Source organism: Rutidosis leptorrhynchoides, chromosome 10 (assembly GCF_046630445.1).
Source record: "Rutidosis leptorrhynchoides isolate AG116_Rl617_1_P2 chromosome 10, CSIRO_AGI_Rlap_v1, whole genome shotgun sequence".
NCBI classification, from domain to species: Eukaryota; Viridiplantae; Streptophyta; class Magnoliopsida; order Asterales; family Asteraceae; genus Rutidosis; species Rutidosis leptorrhynchoides.
The window spans coordinates 25,305,545-25,313,800 of record NC_092342.1 but is presented as its reverse complement, the minus strand read 5'-3'; positions in this window follow the sequence as shown (position 1 = coordinate 25,313,800).

Genomic DNA, 8,256 nt, shown 5'->3' with positions numbered 1-8,256 from the left:
ATTTTGATAAGTGTATTGAAGTCTTTCAAAAGTGTATAAATACATATTAAAACACTACATGTATATACATTTTAACTGAGTCGTTAACTCATCGTTAGTCGTTACATGTAAGTGTTGTTTTGAAACCTTTAGGTTAACGATCTTGTTAAATGTTGTTAACCCAATGTTTATAATATCAAATGAGATTTTAAATTATTATATTATCATGATATTATCATGTATGAATATCTCTTAATATGATATATATACATTAAATGTCTTTACAACGATAATCGTTACATATATGTCTCGTTTAAAAATCATTAAGTTAGTAGTCTTGTTTTTACATATGTAGTTCATTGTTAATATACTTAATGATATGTTTACTTATCATAGTATCATGTTAACTATATATATATATATCCATATATATGTCATCATATAGTTTTTACAAGTTTTAACGTTCGTGAATCACCGGTCAACTTGGGTGGTCAATTGTCTATATGAAACATATTTCAATTAATCAAGTCTTAACAAGTTTGATTGCTTAACATGTTGGAAACATTTAATCATGTAAATATCAATCTCAATTAATATATATAAACATGGAAAAGTTCGGGTCACTACAGTACCTACCCGTTAAATAAATTTCGTCCCGAAATTTTAAGCTGTTGAAGGTGTTGACGAATCTTCTGGAAATAGATGCGGGTATTTCTTCTTCATCTGATCTTCACACTCCCAGGTGAACTCGGGTCCTCTACGAGCATTCCATCGAACCTTAACAATTGGTATCTTGTTTTGCTTAAGTCTTTTAACCTCACGATCCATTATTTCAACGGGTTCTTCGATGAATTGAAGTTTTTCGTTGATTTGGATTTCATCTAACGGAATAGTGAGATCTTCTTTAGCAAAACATTTCTTCAAATTCGAGACGTGGAAAGTGTTATGTACAGCCGCGAGTTGTTGAGGTAACTCAAGTCGGTAAGCTACTGGTCCGACACGATCAATAATCTTGAATGGTCCAATATACCTTGGATTTAATTTCCCTCGTTTACCAAATCGAACAACGCCTTTCCAAGGTGCAACTTTAAGCATGACCATCTCTCTAATTTCAAATTCTATATCTTTTCTTTTAATGTCAGCGTAGCTCTTTTGTCGACTTTGGGCGGTTTTCAACCGTTGTTGAATTTGGATGATCTTCTCGGTAGTTTCTTGTATAATCTCCGGACCCGTAATCTGTCTATCCCCCACTTCACTCCAACAAATTGGAGACCTGCACTTTCTACCATAAAGTGCTTCAAACGGCGCCATCTCAATGCTTGAATGGTAGCTGTTGTTGTAGGAAAATTCTGCTAACGGTAGATGTCGATCCCAACTGTTTTCGAAATCAATAACACATGCTCGTAGCATGTCTTCATGCGTTTGTATTGTCCTTTCGCTCTGCCCATCAGTTTGTGGATGATAGGCAGTACTCATGTCTAGACGAGTTCCTAATGCTTGCTGTAATGTCTGCCAGAATCTTGAAATAAATCTGCCATCCCTATCAGAGATAATAGAGATTGGTATTCCATGTCTGGAGACGACTTCCTTCAAATACAGTCGTGCTAACTTCTCCATCTTGTCATCTTCTCTTATTGGCAGGAAGTGTGCTGATTTGGTGAGACGATCAACTATTACCCAAATAGTATCAAAACCACTTGCAGTCCTTGGCAATTTAGTGATAAAATCCATGGTAATGTTTTCCCATTTCCATTCCGGGATTTTGGGTTGTTGAAGTAGACCTGATGGTTTCTGATGCTCAGCTTTGACCTTAGAACACGTCAAACATTCTCCTACGTATTTAGCAACATCGGCTTTCATACACGGCCACCAAAAATGTTTCTTGAGATCCTTGTACATCTTCCCCGTTCCATGATGTATTGAGTATCTGGTTTTATGAGCTTCTCTAAGTACCATTTCTCTCATATCTCCAAATTTTGGTACCCAAATCCTTTCAGCCCTATACCGGGTTCCGTCTTCCCGAATATTAAGATGCTTCTCCGATCCTTTGGGTATTTCATCCTTTAAATTTCCCTTTTTTAAAACTCCTTGTTGCGCCTCCTTTATTTGAGTAGTAAGGTTATTATGAATCATTATATTCATAGATTTTAGTCGAATGTGTTCTCTGTCCTTCCTGCTCAAGGCATCGGCTACCACATTTGCCTTCCCCGGGTGGTAACGAATCTCAAAGTCGTAATCATTCAATAATTCAATCCACCTACGCTGCCTCATATTCAGTTGTTTCTGATTAAATATGTGTTGAAGACTTTTGTGGTCGGTATATATAATACTTTTGACCCCATATAAGTAGTGCCTCCAAGTCTTTAATGCAAAAACAACCGCGCCTAATTCCAAATCATGCGTCGTATAATTTTGTTCGTGAATCTTCAATTGTCTAGACGCATAAGCAATCACCTTCGTTCGTTGCATTAATACACAACCGAGACCTTGCTTTGATGCGTCACAATAAATCACAAAATCATCATTCCCTTCAGGCAATGACAATATAGGTGCCGTAGTTAGCTTTTTCTTCAATAACTGAAATGCTTTCTCTTGTTCATCATTCCATTCAAATTTCTTTCCTTTATGCGTTAATGCAGTCAAGGGTTTTGCTATTCTGGAAAAGTCTTGGATGAACCTTCTGTAGTAACCAGCTAGTCCTAAAAACTGGCGTATGTGTTTCGGAGTTTTCGGGGTTTCCCACTTTTCAACAGTTTCTATCTTTGCCGGATCCACCTTAATACCTTCTTTGTTCACTATGTGACCGAGGAATTGAACTTCTTCCAACCAAAATGCACACTTTGAAAACTTAGCGTATAATTCTTCCTTCCTCAATACTTCTAACACCTTTCTCAAATGTTCACCGTGTTCTTGGTCATTCTTTGAGTAAATAAGTATGTCATCAATGAAAACAATGACAAACTTGTCAAGGTATGGTCCACACACTCGGTTCATAAGGTCCATGAACACAGCTGGTGCATTAGTTAAACCAAACGGCATGACCATAAACTCGTAATGACCGTAACGTGTTCTGAAAGCAGTCTTTGGAATATCATCTTCTTTCACCCGCATTTGATGATACCCGGAACGTAAGTCAATCTTTGAATAAACGGACGAGTCTTGTAGTTGATCAAATAAGTCATCGATTCTCGGTAGTGGGTAACGGTTCTTGATGGTAAGTTTGTTCAACTCTCGATAGTCGATACACAACCTGAATGTACCATCTTTCTTCTTGACAAACAAAACAGGAGCTCCCCACGGTGATGTGCTTGGTCGAATAAAACCACGCTCTAAAAGTTCTTGTAATTGGCTTTGCAGTTCTTTCATCTCGCTGGGTGCGAGTCTGTAAGGAGCACGAGCTATTGGTGCAGCTCCTGGTACAAGATCTATTTGAAATTCAACGGATCGATGTGGGGGTAATCCCGGTAACTCTTTCGGAAATACATCGGGAAATTCTTTTGCAATGGGAACATCATTAATGCTCTTTTCTTCAGTTTGTACTTTCTCGACGTGTGCTAGAACAGCATAGCAACCTTTTCTTATTAGTTTTTGTGCCTTCAAATTACTAATAAGATGTAGCTTCGTGTTGCCCTTTTCTCCATACACCATTAAGGGTTTTCCTTTTTCTCGTATAATGCGAATTGTATTTTTGTAACAAACGATCTCTGCTTTCACTTCTTTCAACCAGTCCATACCGATTATCACATCAAAACTCCCTAACTCTACTGGTATCAAATCAATCTTAAATGTTTCGCTAACCAGTTTAATTTCTCGATTCCGACATATATTATCTGCTGAAATTAATTTACCATTTGCTAATTCGAGTAAAAATTTACTATCCAAAGGCGTCAATGGACAACTTAATTTAGCACAAAAATCTCTACTCATATAGCTTCTATCCGTACCCGAATCAAATAAAACGTAAGCAGATTTATTGTCAATAAGAAACGTACCCGTAACAAGCTCCGGGTTTTCCTGTGCCTCTGCCGCATTAATATTGAAAACTCTTCCGCGGCCTTGTCCATTCGTGTTCTCCTGGTTCGGGCAATTTCTAATAATGTGGCCCGGTTTTCCACATTTATAACAAACTACATTGGCATAACTTGCTCCGACACTACTTGCTCCGCCATTACTCGTTCCGACACCATTTGTTCCTTTCGTTCTATTAACCCCTGGTCCGTAGACCTCACACTTCGCCGCGCTATGACCATTTCTTTTACACTTGTTGCAAAATTTGGTGCAGAACCCCGAGTGATACTTTTCACACCTTTGGCATAGCTGCTTCTGATTGTTGTTGTTGTTGCGGTTATTATTGTTGTTGGGATGATTGTTGTAGTTGTTGTTGTTGTTGTTGTTGTTGTTGTTGTTGTTGTTGGGCCGTTTGTTGTAGTTGCGATTGATGTTGCGATTGTTGGGATAATTGTTGCGATTATTGTTGTAATTGCTGTTGTTGTTGTATTGGTGATTCTTATCACCGTTTTCCTCCCACTTTCTTTTGACTTGCTTCACATTGGCCTCTTCAGCAGTCTGTTCTTTAATTCTTTCTTCAATCTGGTTCACTAGTTTGTGAGCCATTCTACATGCTTGTTGTATGGAGGCGGGCTCATGTGAACTTATATCTTCTTGGATTCTTTCCGGTAATCCTTTCACAAACGCGTCGATCTTCTCTTCCTCATCTTCGAATGCTCCCGGACACAATAGGCACAATTCTGTGAATCGTCTTTCGTACGTGGTAATATCAAATCCTTGGTTTCGTAACCCTCTAAGTTCTGTCTTGAGCTTATTGACCTCGGTTCTGGGACGGTACTTCTCGTTCATCAAGTGCTTGAATGTTGACCATGGTAGTGCGTACGCATCGTCTTGTCCCACTTGCTCTAGATAGGTATTCCACCATGTTAACGCAGAACCTGTGAAGGTATGCGTAGCGTACTTCACTTTGTCCTTTTCAGTACACTTACTTATGGCAAACACCGATTCGACCTTCTCGGTCCACCGTTTCAATCCGATCGGTCCTTCGGTTCCATCAAATTCCAAAGGTTTGCAGGCAGTGAATTCTTTGTAGGTGCATCCTACACGATTTCCTGTACTGCTAGATCCAAGGTTATTGTTGGTATGTAGCGCAGCCTGTACTGCGGCTATGTTTGAAGCTAGAAAAGTACGGAATTCCTCTTCATTCATATTCACGGTGTGTCGAGTAGTCGGTGCCATTTCCTTCAAAATAGTCAAATGGAACAAGTTAATCATACAGAATATTAAGAGTAGTTAATAGTATTTCGTAGCATAATATGAACTCATTTATAAAAGCTTTTTCTTCATATTAGCGTTTTATAAGTTTAAATTTGGGTAGTACCTACCCGTTAAGTTCATACTTAGTAGCTAATATACAATTCAACTACTACAATTCTATATGAAAAACTGATTATAATAATATTTCGCGTTCAAACTTTTACACAATATTTTACAAACTTACAATACCGCTTATTTTACATATAGCATGAAATATAGCACACAATAAATTTGATACAAGATGGTTGTGAAGATAATTCTAGCTAGTACACAAGTCGTTCAGCAAAGGCAATAAAGACACGTAATTCATACGTCCAGAAACAAGTCATGCATTCTGGTTTTACTAGGATTACTTCCCATCCTTGGTCTTGTGGAACATAACCGTTATGGCCGTTGATAAGACAGCGTGTTGTAACGTCGTCAAAGGGACGAGGGTTACGTAATGTCCAACAGTCCCGTAACAATCTAAAAACCTCATTTCTTACCCCAATTACCGACTCCGTCACTTGTGGGAACGTTTTGTTTAATAGTTGTAGCCCGATGTTCTTGTTCTCACTTTGGTGAGAAGCGAACATTACTAATCCGTAAGCATAACATGCTTCTTTATGTTGCATGTTAGCCGCTTTTTCTAAATCACGAAGTCCAATATTCGGATATATTGAGTCAAAATAATTTCTTAACCCATTGCGTAAAATAGCATTTGGGTTCCCCGCAATATATGCGTCAAAGTAAACACATCGTAACTTATGGATTTCCCAATGTGATATCCCCCATCTTTCGAATGAAAGCCTTTTATAAACCAAGGCATTCTTGGAACGTTCTTCGAATGTCTTACAAACTGGTCTCGCCTTAAATAGTTGTGCCGAAGAATTCTGACCGACTCTAGACAAGATTTCATCAATCATGTCTCCAGGTAGGTCTCTTAAAATATTGGGTTGTCTATCCATTTTGTGTTTTTATACTGTAAAATAGACAAGAGTTAGATTCATAAAAAAAATACTTATTAATACAAGCAATTTTTACATATATATCATAAAGCATAAGCACACTATATTACATATATTACACCACACGAATACAACTATCTTATTCCGACTCGCTTGTTTCTTCTTCTTCGGTTTTGGTTCGTTTTGCCAAGTTTCTAGGGATATATGATGTTCCCCTAATACGAGCCGTCGTTTTCCACATTGGTTTAGAAAAACCTGGTGGTTTAGAGGTTCCCGGGTCATTGTTACAACTTAAGGACTTCGGGGGTTGACGATACATATAAAGTTCATCGGGGTTGGAATTAGATTTCTCTATTTTTATGCCCTTTCCCTTATTATTTTCTTTTGCCTTTTTAAATTCAGTTGGGGTAATTTCTATAACATCATCGGAATTCTCGTCGGAATCCGATTCATCGGAGAATTGGTAATCCTCCCAATATTTTGCTTCCTTGGCGGAAACACCATTGACCATAATTAACCTTGGTCGGTTGGTTGAGGATTTTCTTTTACTTAACCGTTTTATTATTTCCCCCATCGGTTCTATTTCTTCATCCGGTTCCGATTCTTCTTCCGGTTCCGACTCTTCTTCCGGTTTCTCTTCGGGAACTTGTGAATCAGTCCACGAATCATTCCAATTTACATTTAACTCTTCGTTATTATTAGGTGAGTCAATGGGACTTGTTCTAGAGGTAGACATCTATCACATAATATCAAACGCGTTAAGAGATTAATATATCACATAATATTCACATGTTAATAATATATAGTTTCCAACAAAAATGTTAAGCAATCATTTTTTAAAGAAAACACGGTCGAAGTTCAGACTCACTAATGCATCCTAACAAACTCGATAAGACACACTAATGCAAATTTTCTGGTTCTCTAAGTCCAACGCTCGGATACCAACTGAAATGTCCCGTTCTTATTGATTAAAAACGTTCCATATTAATTGATTTCGTTGCGAGGTTTTGACCTCTATATGAGACGTTTTTCAAAGACTGCATTCATTTTAAAACAAACCATAACCTTTATTTCATCAATAAAGGTTTAAAAGCTTTACGTAGATTATCAAATAATGATAATCTAAAATATCCTGTTTACACACGACCATTACATAATGGTTTACAATAAAAATTTGTTACAACAAAATAAGTTTCTTGAATGCAGTTTTTACACAATATCATACAAGCATGGACTTCAAATCTCGTCCTTATTTAAGTATGCGACAGCGGAAGCTCTTAATAATCACCTGAGAATAAACATGCTTAAAACGTCAACAAAAATGTTGGTGAGTTATAGGTTTAACCTATATATATTAAATCATAATAATAGACCACAAGATTTCATATTTCAATACACATCCCATACATAGAGATAAAAATCATTCATATGGTGAACACCTGGTAATCGACATTAACAAGATGCATATATAAGAATATCCCCATCATTCCGGGACACCCTTCGGATATGATATAAATTTCGAAGTACTAAAGCATCCGGTACTTTGGATGGGGTTTGTTAGGCCCAATAGATCTATCTTTAGGATTCGCGTCAATTAGGGTGTCTGTTCCCTAATTCTTAGATTACCAGACTTAATAAAAAGGGGCATATTCGATTTCGATAATTCAACCATAGAATTTAGTTTCACGTACTTGTGTCTATTTTGTAAATCATTTATAAAACCTGCATGTATTCTCATCCCAAAAATATTAGATTTTAAAAGTGGGACTATAACTCACTTTCACAGATTTTTACTTCGTCGGGAAGTAAGACTTGGCCACTGGTTGATTCACGAACCTATAACAATATATACATATATATCAAAGTATGTTCAAAATATATTTACAACACTTTTAATACATTTTGATGTTTTAAGTTTATTAAGTCAGCTGTCCTCGTTAGTAACCTACAACTAGTTGTCCACAGTTAGATGTACAGAAATAAATCGATAAATATTATCTTGAAT